The following is a 15,287-nucleotide window of genomic DNA, read 5'->3' as shown; positions in this document are numbered from 1 at the left end:
AGCGTGATCCATTTACACTGCAGAAACCTTTTCGGCTTGTTTGATTTCGCTGCAACTAATTCTACTGTAAATTCATTGTAATATAAATATTGGTTTTTACCCTAATGCAGAAGAAATGGATGTGTCATTAAGTATAACTGAAATCCTGCAGGCTATTCTCTAACAAAGCGGAACGAAATTAAAATTGATCCCACTTCTTGGTTTAAGGAACGTAATATTTCTTTGGTAGTGTGGGGGTGGGGATAAATTGGGACAGGAATCAAGACTACTTGGCTTCAAATCTGTTGATGTTTTGATTCAATTCATGAATTTAATTTCAATTATTTATAATATATATTATTCACTAAAGGTATAGCTACTCTCTACTCTCTTTTGCTAATGTGACTAATCTGTTTAGGTCCCATATAATTACCCAAAATTAAGTATTGTTCCCAATTAATGTAGATGCTCTAGACACTGTATTGTTATAGATTTATAGTGGTTTTATACCAGTTGAATTTCCACCCATTCCTGCATGTGCGCGCGCGCACACACACACACACACACACACACACAAAAATCCTTGGCTTTTGCAGTATGGTGAGGGAGCTGAGAATTTGATAACATGTTCCGAGTCATTCCCTCTCTCCCTCCTTCTCTCTTTGACTAAAGATTTTCTTATTTTCCATAGTGATGTTACACTGCAAACGTAAGAGAAGATAGAAATAAGAAGACATGAGCAAGCATCATACAAATTTAGAAACAGATAGGTAGCCGTGTTGGTCTGCCATAGTCAAAATAAAAAAATTCCTCCCAGTAGCACCTTAAAGACCAACTAAGTTAGTTCTTGGTATGAGCTTTCGTGTGCATGCACACTTCTTCAGATAAGAAGTGTGCATGCACACGAAAGCTCATACCAAGAACTAACTTAGTTGGTCTTTAAGGTGCCACTGGAAGGAATTTTTTTATTTTGACAAATTTAGAAGATGAGATTACTTCAGAATTGCTTTCTTTCCCTGTTTCCCATTCCTGTCCTCCCCCCACTACAGCCCCTTCAATGACAGCAAATGTGCCGGCAGCCGGGCCATTCGTCTGGGGCCTTGTTGGTCTGTGTTGGAGGGCAGATGCCACACAAAAAATGGTGGTGAGCATTGAAGTGGGAATCTGGCCAAGGCTCTTCTGGTCTTCTTCGGAGTCTCGCTTTGAGCTAGCTCCTCTGCCCGCCTGTCTTTCTGCTGCACTAGTCCAGGTCTGCTTCAACCCCACATGCCCCAACAAGAAGAGAAGCTGCCTTGGGGGAAACAGACTCTATGGCAAACACTCTTCATGACTTGTGGGGCACTGGTAGAATTTGTACCTGCATATGCACATATGGACAAAGAAATCAGATAAATGTCTACTTTCCTACGTTCATTTTTTTCAACAAATGTATAAAATCATTAATACAGAATAACTTTCAAACATAATCTGGAGGGGAAAAAACAAGAAACCTCACCCCTTTTCAACCATACCATTTTATCCATATATTCAAGAACGATCATAACATTCTTAAGAAGCACCTCTGAATCTCATGATATTAATCCAAATATAAATGCAGATTTTGAAGGATGAATTTAACCTTTCCACAAAAGCTGAACTTTCAATAGGAATGAGCTGGGAAAAGGAGGGCTTTTTTTAACCTTCATGATTAAATCTGAGAATGATGGATAGACTGCAGCTCTTTCCTGAGATCCTCTTAATTGCACTTCAAATAAAGCCTGGTCGGTCCAGATATAATCTGAGGATGAACTCTCTTCTAAAGCACTGCTACTTTATCACTTAGGAAAAGAAGACTGTGCCTTGTCAGTTAGCTTAGAATATAAACATGGCACCTCTTTCTTTGTTTAATTTCCATTATGGAGGTTGCTGTGGTGACACTGCAGTCTGTAAGGGTGTTGAGATGCCATTGGGAAGACATTTGGGACAGGTGTGACTAGAGCATCAGAACTGTAACTACAACTTACTACTGTTAAATATTTATTTTATTAAAATAATTTATATCCCACCTTTCAAGATACACATATTTTCAACGTGACTTACAGGTAGCATTAAATTACAAATTCTAAAAATGCAATAAATAATATTTAAAAGTCATCAGGATCATTCCCATAAAGTGATTGATGGCAGATTATCCTGGGGGCAGGGAGGGGAGAGTCCAGTTGGCTATTATTTGTGATAACGAGATGTACAGTTTAGGTAGCACAACACAGCAAAAGAAGACCAATTCCAGGGGGAATTTCTGAAAAAAAACACCAAAAAACTTGAACATTCCCACAGTATAGGCTTCGTTGATGCTGTAGTACAGCCTTGGGGCCTGTAATGTTATTGGACTACAACTCCCATCATCCCTAGCCAGCAGTACCAGTGATTAGGGATTATGGGAACTGAAGTGCAACAATATCTGGGGAGCCAAGGTTGGGAAAGGCTGCTGGAGTCTTCATTTTAAGTATCTGAGTGAGAAGCTATTAAAAAGGCATGCCTTTTTTTGCTTATAGTGAGGCCTGTGGCAATATTGTTGCACATAATTAAGGTGGAGGTTAGAGCTTTGGGGACTTTTGGATTTGAAAGGAGCAAGAAACAAGAAACGGAACACCCCATAAGCTTTATCCTTAAGTATGGAGGCCTAGCTGGAAAAAACATGGATTATGTTGGGCTGGAATCTTTTCAAGATTTGGTGGTTAATATCAAGGACTATCAAAAAGACCGGCAGAAAGGAATTGAGAGACAATTAAGTGCCTCAGACGTGAGATCTCCAGGCTGATAATAGATTAAGACTGATGGATACTATTGGGGGCTGAAACCGGGAAGAGGGGGTGGAATTTGGGAATCCAAAGGGTTTATAATTACAATATATTTCATTTCGATTTTGTTTGTTATTGGTATCTAAATTGGGAAATCCATGGAAGGGAATTTTGGTCGACCTTAGGGGAAAAAATGCTTCAAGAATAGGAACCGATGTATAAGATTGTTGTTTAAGTTTGGATAAGGTAAAGTTGGTTTTTTCTTTCTTTCTTTCTTTCTTTCTTTCTATCTATATATATATATATATATATATATATATATATATATATATATATATATATATAAAAGGAACTATACTAAATGAAAATAAGGTTATCAAAATATAAATTCAGAGGTTTAAAAGTCAAATGGTTTGCAGCAGTAATGTTTAAGTTAAAAGAAAAGAAAGGGCAAAAACTAAATGAAATTAAGGGAGAGGACTTGCTGAATAAATAATTGGAAATTGGAATACAGAAAGGGGAGGTAGGAGGAGGTCAGCGAACTAAGGTATAAGAAAATAAGGGATCGAAATTATACTTGTTTTCTGTTTGTGTTTTGTTTGTGTGTATATATAATCTTTGAAAATCTCAATAAATATCTATTAAAAAAAAAGAATATTGTTGCACATAGTCCTAAAGAGCAAATTAAGGCTGAGCAGTCATTTCATGCAAATCTTAGGATCCTGCAATTTTGGAGGAGGAATCAGTGGCCCCTCAGTTTCTGAAGCAGCATGACAATGTGCGAAACTGTTCCTGCGCTTCCATGTCAGAGCAGCTGTTGGGTGTTGAAATGGGGGAGGCTAATAACTAAGGGGCAGTGACCCCAAGAAAGAGCACTCCAGATAAGCACCTGGAACAAGGTGCTAATTGGATAGCAGGGAAACATAAATTGGGAGCGAGCGCAGAGGGGGGGTGCAGGGCACCACTGTGCGCAGGAAAGGTCACGGAAAGTCCCCAATTCTCTGTAATCCCAAACAAAGCCATTCTGAACTGTATTTAACTAGAGTGACATCATCACAATGAGAAAGGGTAAGCAAGCTGAGATTCCAGCAAGCATAGGATACGTCTGACGTCAGTAGCTTCTGCATCCAGACTTCAAGGCTACCGGCTTGTGATAAATGTAAGAACAGGTTCTTCTTACAGCAAAGTGTGGGAGCCATTCAATGTGGGCAACAGTTCCTGCTGCTAATTGGCTTTCCCTGTTAATACCTTGAACAACAGCTATCAATAGAGTAAGTATACTGGGGCTTCCCGCTTCCTTGAAATTATCCCAAGCTCCCTGGTTTATTGGCCTGACAGCATCCGCAGGTATCGTTGGATCAGGTGCTTGTCAGGTAGCCAGATCACAAGTATCTGCATTCTGCAAGTTAAATGCTGTTTGATTGTGAACATTGTTGATTTGCACAACTCACGCAAGGAGATCGGTGCCAGCAGGGGCAGTGGGATGGGATGATGAGCAAATTCTTGGCTTGCATGTCCTGCATCTTCCAGGTTGGAGGGCCTATTCCTAGAGGAAACATAGAACTGTAGAGTTGGAAGGGAACCCGAGGGTCATCTAGCCCAACCCCCCTGCCATGCTTGAACCCACAATCTTGAGATTAAGAGTTTCATGCTCTACCAGAGCTGTGCCCAAAGACCTCCCCGAATCCACAGCCTTAGCTCAGTAGCAGAGCGCATGCTCTGGAAGCAAAGGATCCCTGGCTTAGTCCCTGACATCTTCAGTAGGACTGAAGAGCCTTTTCCAGTTACTGTATACACTATTGAGCTGGCTAGGCCAGTGCTATAACTGGTTTGAGACACTTTCCTATGTCCAGCCACTAAATGGAGCTGTAGCCACAGAAGTCGCAGTGTTCACCCCCACCCCTTCTCTCCCCCTTTCCCTTTCTTAGATTTTGCTCTCCCCCTGCCGCCTTCTTCTATTTTACCCATGGGCTGCCTTGCCTCTTCTTTTGGGAGATGGTGGTGGCTGCAAGGCCAGACTACCTTAACAGTTTGCAATGAATGCTTAATTGACCTCAGGATCTGCTCCTTTTCACCCTGGCATGCACCCAGCTCCAGCTCCAGTCACTGGCTGAAGGCAACCTGAGTTGGAAACCAAAGACCAGCTTGGCATCCTGCAGTGCCCCCACCCCCATGTCCAGACTCAACAAACTGGGTGGGGGGGCAGGGCTGTTTTCTTTCAGTGGTGGGGATAGAAGAGCTTTCAAGCTGTTGTCCTTTGAAATTAAATATTGTCCGTTGAAGAAGACAGGGTTGGCGGACAGGCATAATTCCTTGTGCTATGCATAAACAGAGCATTTCCCTCCATAGTGCTGAACTCTTCTTGACCCAAGAGGAAAAGACTTACCCCACCATCATTTTCATTAAAAACCCGCAGGGAAGCTGAGAAGACTGTAAACATCCTCTGCAATATAAACAGCAGTGCAGTTGACATGAAGGTTTTGCGCAAGAATGTTAATGTGCATCTTTTCATTTTAACAGGAAAGCAATTTTTAAAAACCCCAATTTTGTCAAAGATGGAAGGTCCCTCATCCTGTGGCCATGCTGTTTATTTAGCTAACTCAGTCTTCATAGTGCCTAGTATATACTAAGTCTTAGTAACTAGCATATTTCTAGGTGGGCAGAAGACAAGGGGCAACACGGTGCCAAACACAGGGCCGGGGTCCTCTGCAAGGTGTCGCTGCCCTATGTGGGATGTAATCCACTGGAGCAGTCAAGTACAGCATTCCTTGTTTCGCTAGAGTGGACATGCAAGGGCATGTTTGGTCCAGCCAGTCAAACTTCCTGTTACACCGGGCTGGAGCATCCTTCCTTTGCATATTACCAGTAGGTGGGCGTGACCTTTCCAGACCTGGTAAAAGGCCAAGTCGCGCAGCCACCTCCTCTTCCTCTCAGCCAGCAGTCCCTGGGTTATCTCCCATATGGGGTAAACCTATTTGTACTTATTTATAACATTAAGCCTAAAGCGTGCCTTCAGGGATCACACTGTGCTCTGCCTGATCGTGGGTAAAAGTACTTTCTGTTACTTATGAATAAAACTGTTGTGTCTTTATTCTTTTAGGAGGGAATTAAGGGGTTGTGTTTCCTTTGGGAAATGAGGCACAACAGAGACTGTGGTGTCTTTCTGATATATGGTTTATTTACACATATATACAACCTGAGCCTGGAATGGAGGGGGTCACAGCATTAACACCCCAAAAGTGTCCTGGTTCTCCCATAGCTGAGTGCTGGATTCATCTCCTGGCTGCTAGAGACTCCCCAAGATCCCTGATCCCTGCTTCCAAGTCAGTCTCCAACAGTCTCTTCTCCCAGGGCCTACTCATTCGTACCCAGCCACCGCTCCTCAGTGTCCTGCCAGTCTCAGACAGCAAGAGACCAGGGATTTTCTCAGCTGGGTGCAACATAAGCCATAGAAGGCTTCCTACCATATCAACCTGACCTGCCTATATGTGCGGGAGAAGTCCTACTCATGGTGTCACCACTACAGGGAATTTTAGCAGTGGGGAAAGGACATTCTCTGTGGTTGTCCCCCACCTCTGGCATAATCTCCTCTCTGAGATGCATCTCGTACCATGTCATTAGCTTATTGTGGGCAGGTGAAGATGCACCTCCTTGGGAAGGGATGAAGCTTACTGATATGAGCCGCTCTGTCAGAAATCATGCATCTCCCTGTTGTAATGGATTATTAGTGCTGATTCTCTTGCCCAACTAGCAGTTCGAAAGAATGTCAAAGTGCAAGTAGATAAATAGGTACCGCTCCAGCGGGAATGTAAACAGCGTTTCCATGCGCTGCTCTGGTTCACCAGAAGCGGCTTAGTCATGCTGGCCACATGACCCGGAAGCTGTCTGCAGACAAATGCCGGCTCCCTCGGCCTATAGAGCAAGATGAGCGCCGCAACCCTAGGGTTGTCCGCGACTGGACCTAATGGTCAGGGGTTCCTTTACCTTTACTAGTGCTGATTGTTCTGTTATTGGTTTCTCTTTTTTTTTCGAATTAAAAAAGTTTTTATTATAATCCAACATCTAAAAAGACATATACATTATTAATAGTAAAACAAAAACACAACAAAGATAATAAAATAATTCAAGAATCAGTATACAATATTTCCGTTCTTTGACTTCCCACCACCACGACGAGACCTCTATCTCAGCCGTATTTACAGCAGTGTCTTTTACTAACTATCGTGTTTTACCTCGCAATTTTTAAATTATACCTACTGTGACTTTGGTGCTTCCTAAAGTCGTCTCTATGTATGAAAGAAATTTGTTCCAGTCCTTAATAAATTTAGTGTTTTCCTGATGCCTAATTTTCTGCGTCATTATTGCTAAGTCAATGTATTCAATTAGTTTAGTTCGCCAATCCGTGATTGTTGGAATACTGGGGTTTTTCCATTTCTGCGCTAACAGTACCCTAGCGGCTACTGTTGCATACTGGAATAGAGTTTGGTCGTCCTTGCTGATCTCACTACCCGCCATTCCTAAAAGGAATGCTTCGGGCTTTTTTGGAAAGGTATACTTTAACATCTTTTTTAGTTCATCGTAGATGGAGCCCCAGAACTTCTTTACTACATCACAGGACCACCACATATGGAAGAAGTCTCCCTCTTTCTTTTTACACTTCCAACAGGTCTTATCTCCGGTTTTATACATTTTAACTAATTTTGTTGGGGTGATGTACCAGCGATACATCATCTTCTCCATGTTCTCTCGGAGGCCGACACATGCTGAAAATTTCCAGTCTTTGGTCCATAGTTTTTTCCATTTTTCATATTCTAAAGGATGTCCTATATCTATGGCCCACTTGATCATAACTTCTTTGACTTCCTCATCCATAGTGTCCCAGTCTAGTAGTTGGTTATACATTTTAGTTAGGAGCTTAGACTTCCCTTCTATTATTTCTAACTGGAATTGGGATTTATTTTTACTCATACCAGCTTTTTTGTGTTCATTCCATAAAGAGTGAATTTGGTGGTATTGTATCCACCCCATTAATTTATCTTTTAACTCTTCGTAGGGTCTAATTTCCCATCCTTTCTCAGATCTTTTCAAGAGTTCCGCATAGGTCCATCTTCTACCTTCCATATTCACTTTTTTAATTACTAGAATATCTATGGGTGACAGCCATAGAGGGGTATTTTTTTCTACCAGATTCTTGCACCTGTTCCACACTTCCAATAACGCTCCTCTTATGATGTGATTGGAGAAACTTTTGTGCACACCTCCCTTGCCTTGCCATAGGTAGGCATGCCACCCAAACCTAGCATTAAAACCTTCCAAATCTAGTAAGTCGGTATTGTCCAGCACTATCCATTCCTTCACCCAACATAAACACGAGGCCTCATAGTAAAGTTGTAAATTCGGGAGCGCAAATCCACCTCTATCTCTTTTATCAGTGAGTAACTTATACTTGATTCTGGCCCTTTTACCCTGCCAAATAAATCTAGAAAGGGTCCTCTGCCAGTTCTTAAACATAGTTGTACCCCTGATTACCGGGATGTTTTGGAACAGGAATATCATTTTGGGGAGGATGTTCATCTTGATGGCAGCCATTCTCCCCTCCCATGAGAGGTGTAATCTGCTCCAGCAGTCTAGATCTCTTTTGCATTCGCTCCACGTTCTATTGTAATTATCCTCCACGAGATTTATATTTTTCGTTGAGAGCCAAATACCCAGATACTTAACCTTTTTTGATGTCTTTATCCCGGAATCTGATTCAATTTTATTTTTTGTTTGTTCGTCTAAGTTCTTTACCAACATTTTTGTTTTTATTTTATTCAGTTTAAACCCCGATAGTCTCCCAAATTCCTCCATTACATCAATGACTACGTTTATCCTCTCTAGAGGCTCTTCTATTGATATTACAAGATCGTCGGCATAAGCCTTAACTTTATATTCTTTTTTACCTATCCTAATCCCTCTTATTTCCGAAGTTCCTCTAATCTTAGTCAGTAATACCTCCAGGACCATGATGAATAACAGGGGTGATAAGGGACACCCCTGCCTTGTACCTTTTGTGATCTTAAATGAGCTTGTTAAATTACCGTTAATAATAAGTTTCGCTCTTTGGTTTGAATAGATTGCTCTAATGCCTTCTAGGAATGGCCCTCTTATTCCTACCCTCTCCATACATTTAATAAGGAATTCCCAGGACACATTGTCGAAGGCCTTTTCGGCGTCTATAAAGATTAAGGCGGCAGGGATATCAATCCTGAGGTCCAGATATTCGATTATGTTGATTACATGTCTCACATTCTCCTTTATTTGCCTGCCGGGCAGAAATCCGGCTTGGTCTTTATGGATTACTCTATTCAAGTATCTCTTAAGTCTGTTAGCCATTATTCCTGCAAAAATCTTGTAGTCATTATTAAGCAATGATATTGGTCTGTAGTTTGATATGTTAAGTGTATCGGAGTCTGCTTTGGGAATTAATGTGATATGTGCCTCTCTCCACGAATCAGGCATTTCCCCTCCTTGGAGGATATTATTAATTACCCTACAGAGTACAGGGACCAGATGTTCCTCTAGCGATTTGTAGTATTTTTGAGAAAGGCCATCTGGGCCAGGGGCTTTTCCGGGTTTCATTTTCTTAATTGCGTCTCTAACCTCCTCCATAGTTACCGGTTCGTTTAACATTATCTTTTCTTCATCTATTAAGTCTTCTTTCCCGTTCCTTTCCAAATACATTCCTATCTCCTTTGTATCTTCTACCTCTTTCTTTTTATACAGCTTTTCGTAATATTGAAGGAACTTTCCCTTAATCTCGCTGGGATCTTCTATTGTTTGGTCTTCAAATTTAATTTTATTAATCACCTTTTGCTTTTGTTTTTTCCTCAGCTGCCACGCTAACAACTTACCAGTTTTATTTGCTGATTCAAAGTATCTTTGTTTCATCGTCTTTATTCCCCATTCTATTTCCTGATTCAACAGTGTTGAGTATTGGGTTTGTAATAATTTATAATTTTGAATATACCTCTCATCCCCAGGGTTTGTTATTAGTTTGTCCTCTACTTCTTTTAGTTGTTTAATTACCTCTTCCTTCTTTGCTTCTCTCAAGTTCTTCCTATATTTGTTCTGTTGAATCAGAAAACCTCTTAGGACTGCCTTACTGGCATCCCATACCACATTAATTTTAGTTTCTTTATGTAAATTATGATCAAAATAATCTTTCAAGACGTTCTTTGCCTTATCGGTAATCTCATCCTGATCCAGTAAGTAGTCGTTCATTCTCCATCTATACGGGCCTGGTGGAGTACCCTTTATTTCCAAAAAGATTGAATTGTGATCCGATAGCGTTCTGGGTTCTATTGTACATCTCCCCGCTCTCAGCGAAAGTTCCCTGGAGACCCAGATCTGGTCTATTCTACCCCAGCTCTGGTGTACTCCAGAGAAATGGGTGAACTGTTTCTCTGTAGGGTTTTTGTATCTCCAGATATCTATTAGATCTAAATTCTCTTGGAGATCATCGAAAGTTTTTGGGAGTTTCCCCTGCTTCCCTTTCCTATTTTTTTCACTTCTGTCGATATTGGGTTCCGGGACTCCATTCAGATCCCCTAATAAAATTAATTTATAATTTTCTAATTCCAATAATACTTGTTCCAGCTTGCTAAAGAACTCGGTTTTGTTTGTATTGGGGGCATATATCGATACTACATTAAATCTTTCCCCTTGGTGGGTAATTTGGATCCCTAGGATCCTCCCCTCCTCATCTTTACATATTACTTTGGGTTCCAGTTTTTCTTTGGCATAAATAACCACCCCTCTCTTTTTATTCACCTCTGAGTTAATAAACTCCTTTCCCAGCTTTTTATTGGTCAGTATATGTTTATGTTTTTTGGCCACATGTGTCTCTTGGCAGCACACCACATCACATTTTTTATTTTTCAAAACTTTCACTATTTTATTTCTTTTGGATTTCTCATTTAGACCGTTAACATTCCATGTTAAAAAAGTTAGAGACATTGTTTAGATAAAACGTAGCGTTTGTATCCGACTATTAATTCTTTGCCTCTTCCTCTTCCTCCGATTCTTCCCCTGTTTCTTCCCCTTCAGCTACGCTTCCCCCCTCTTCCTTCTCTCTTTCTCCTTCCTCCTCCCCTCTCTGTGGTCTCACCCTCCCCCCTCCCCCTCCCTCCCCTCCCTCACATCCTTTCTTCCTGATATTCCACTCTCGTTTTTAGTGAGCTCCTTCTCGTATCTTCTCAGGAACTTCTCTACCTCTAATGAGCTGGTCAGTTTAAATCTCTTATCCTTGAAAAAGAAGGCGATTCCCTCAGGGAATTCCCATCTATATTGAATGTTGTTCCTTCTCAGAACACCTATTATGTGTCTGTACCCTTCTCTCTTACGCAGTAACCTGACCGGGATCTCTTTCAGGACAATTATTGGTCTACCGCCTATTATGAGTTTTTTATGGTAACTTGTTTTAAGTATCAGGTTTCTCATTCCTATTGAGTTAAACATTACTAGGCAGTCCGCTATGGGTTTCCTAGTTCTGTTCTGGTAAGTTCTCATTTTAATCCTAAAGGCGTTTTCTATTGTGTACGCGACCTCTTCTTCTTTAATCTCTAACCAGTTTGCTAATTCAGTAATTATTTTTTCTTTAATATTCTCTTTCGTTTCTTCCTCTATACCTCTAAATTTTAGGTGCATTTGTCTTTGTCGCATTTCAGCCATCGCTATGTTGTCCCATATCTGCTCCTGTGATTTGTTCAGCTCTCGCAGCTCCTCCTTCATTTTCTCTGTCTCCCTTTTCTGTTCTCTCATGTCTTTTTGTATTTTTTTGTTAGATTCCTCAAATGTCTTTGCTTTAACTGATAGCTCTTGAACTTTCTTTCCGAGCTCTCCTATAGCTCCCTCTATTCTTTTGTCTATTCTATCTTGCATTTCCTCTAATTTATTTTCTATATTATTTTCGTTCTGCTTAAGTTCCTCCTTAATTTTTAACCACAGAAAATCCAAGTCTTTAATTTCTTCCTGTCTAGAAATTTTCCTTTCCCCTGGTGTTCCCCCTCCCCTTTTCCCATTCTTCCCCTGCATTTTTGTACCTTATTATTTGTTGACCTTTTCGGTGCTAATTCTCTCCCTTTAAGGGCTCACAATCTCCTTGTTCCCCTCTGTACTTCTATCCCAGATAGTCTGTTTGGTTACACAAAAAGATACCATCAAAGTCCCAACCGATTCCCACACGGAGTACCCAGAGCTTAACCAAGCCCCATGTCTCCAAAATACCAAAATATCGGGGGGGTTATCCCACAGGTGAGCATAGGGAGACAGAGGGGTAGGGGGAGGCAAATGGGTAATTTATGTAAACTTTAGGAGATAGGTAAAAGAGAGGTCAGTCAGGAGGGTTGGTAAAGGGATGTAACAATAACAGTGCAGAGAGCCGAACAGCCACTGAGTTAACTAAGTGGGGGGGCAGTGGGGGGAAGGGCAGGGATTAACCAAGAGAGGAGGTATACACAGGTATACAAAAAGCCATGGGTAACAATTAACCTAAGTCACTAGAGAGTGGGGGGGGGGTTGTTACGTCTATTACAAGTAATTATCCGTCTTTAACTTCCTTTGCGTCATTAACACAACACTCTTGCATCGGACCAAGAAAGAGCCATATATCTTAAGTAAATAAAAAAGAAAAGCAGATGCAGTCCTTAATCAATAATCATTTCCAACTTTCAGCAGTAAGTAAGTCTCTTCAGGGGGTGACCGTATTGGGTTTGTCTCCTCCCTCTTTGTACTTCTCCTGCTCTCCTCCCTCTTTGTACTTCTCCTGCTCTCTTGGGTTTGTCCCATTAACACTTGCGGCTTACTGCTGTATGTGCCCACTAGTTCGCCAATAAAAAGTCCATAAAGAATCACAGAGAAAAACCAAACTTAAGCAATGTTCCAAACTAGGCGTCCAAATAAGCGTCCAAATATAGGTCCGTTCATAAGTCCACGCCAAACTCCTAACGGAGGTGTATGTTGCTTAGGCAAACAGTCTTTGAACCTCCTATAGATGGAAGTCTGGTTCGTTCATTTAGTTTAGCCAGTAAAGAAACAAATAACCCTCCTCCTTCTGAGCATACACAGTTCAGTCGTTATGCGATATTCTGCTCTCTTACTAACTGCGGTTCTCTAAGTCTGCGCTCTTTTCGCTCTCCGTCGGGTGGTGACCATATATAAAAACAATTACTGCCCGGACTCACCCATCTATACTCCTTCTTTTCGCTGTTATTTTAAGTCCAATAACGATGGGGAACCCGTTTTTAAACCTCTTGAGGCTCGTCGCCTTTTTCGGTGGAAGCTTGAGGCATCGTAACTCAGAGATGGTAATTCCCTGTTGTGCGCCTGCGGCTCCGCCCTGTCTCTCCTCTCTGCCAAAGAGGGGAGGACCCACGGATATAAACGCCGCTCCGCGCCGCTGGGAGACCTTCCCCCAGGGGTTCCCCCCCTGGGCTTTCACTTTTTGAGGGGCGCAGTGCCCTTGCGACACCCCCTTATCTCCGAGATATTCGAAAAGCCCTTAGCGTGGCTTTCCGCGCTTCCTCACCGTCCGCGGCCGGAACCGGAAGTCGCATGCAAAACTCTTCCTGTTATTGGTTTCAATAGTTTAGTCTGCATCTATTTGATTTTAAAGTCATTGATATTGATTTTATTGATGTATGTGCTCTCATTTTCATGACATATATTCTTCCTCATGGTGAAGGGCGGGATATAAATATCACAAATGAGTAAATAATGCATACACTGGATGGGGAGCGATCATTACTGGGATCACAGAAGGCAGGGAGGCAATGATTATTGCGACCCTCTGCTGTAGAACTGAGGAAACTCTCCTCGGAAGTTGTTATTTGCATTGTGAGGAAACCCCGCATTCACACCAATGGCTGCTGCAGTTGCTCATATAACACTTCAAACTGACGTACTTAAATGGTGCAAAGTAAAATCAATGCATATAATGCAAAATGGGTTGAAATACTGGTTCCAGTTACAACATGCAGAGATGAGGTAAAAATACAAATACAGTTGAGCCTTGATCAGGAAAGGCTTGGGTCAAGAAGAAAGCTTTAGCAGGTGCTGAAACATGCACATTTGATGCTTGCAATATATAGCCAGGGATAGAGTTGCATAAAGTGGGAGCTAGGTTCATTGCTGTATAACAGCCAGCAGACCTCCTACTGCACGTCCACCTCCAGCAAAGGTCCCCCAACTGAGAATAGCAGCTGAGCTGGGCAGGGTTGCTCAGATAACCAGGCCCTGAGCTATCAAAGGTGAACAGATATTAATTGCGATTGCATTTCAGCTATTTACTATGGTCAATTATGAAAGAACCATGACATTCTGACTACACAAGTGTTGTCAAAATCAGATATTAAATATTTGTTGGGTATTTGCCAAATAATTGAGTAGTCAGAGAAGACCTGGAGAATATTCAGTATCAAAATTCAGAGCAGAATTCTAGATCGCAAATCTGCTGGAGTTTTAATGTCCACTTTCAGATTTTTTGAGGGAGGACATGGGACTCAGCTGCAAATAAAATGTTTTAAGTATGTTGTAAAGTGCAATATACAAATGTGACACTAGATGGTGACAGTGAGCTATGGGAAATTCAATATTTTTTTCCCCAAAACATTTTTTATATGTGTGTAGATTCCACCGTGGTTACCTACCATGTTAGCAGCTACAGCAAGACATGCTGGTCTTCCTTTCCTGCCATTTCTCCTGCTTATTATATCTCTTCCTGCAAATGCATTCCAGATTGTTTTGGCTGGAATAAGAAAGGCATCCATAGCCCCACCAGCCACCCCAGCACATTCTTGCAATCCTATTAGTTCTGTTGTGGCTCTTGATCTTCAGCAGTTCTTTCAGCGAAGGAGACAAACAAGCAATGGATTCTGTACGCTTGGAACTTGATATCAAAAAATTGGAGAAGTTACAGAATTAGGCAACATACTAGTAAAACCCGAGCAACACCGAGCATAATGTAGAAACGAGGGAAGTCAAAGACCTCTGAAAAGATTGCTGAAATTTCTCTACCATACAAATTTTTGTCTGAGGAAAAAAAACCATATTCATTTTGCATTTGACTTAGTCAACGTTTTGGTGGCAACTCTGTTTACTGTTTTTTCCCTGGCCCCAGTATTATGTCTTTATCTACTCCCTGACACATAGAAGTGGAGCAAATGACACTTCCCCACCAAAAAAAATGTTATCTCTCTGCCAGGAAAGCGGAAGTACTAAACAGAAGCAATACTGTATTTTAAAAGTTTGATGTGTTCTGAATGTGCCATGCTTTACTTGCACAGAGTGAGCATGCAACCTCAGACAGATGCTTACTCAACTGCTTTTGAAATCTCTGGGGAAATTCTGAAGCCTCTGAGGAAACCTCTGTTTTCAACATTGCCTGTTGCACAGCACAACGTGACATAAAAATATCCCAGAACTGAATGCCTTCTTCGACCCAGTTTCTATTTAAATAAAGACAATGCCACAAAGAATAAAAGAAACCAA

Source organism: Podarcis bocagei, assembly GCF_964188305.1.
Source record: "Podarcis bocagei genome assembly, chromosome: 4".
Lineage (NCBI taxonomy): Eukaryota > Metazoa > Chordata > Lepidosauria > Squamata > Lacertidae > Podarcis > Podarcis bocagei.
The sequence above is the reverse complement of the archived record's forward strand: the minus strand, read 5'-3'. Positions refer to the sequence as shown.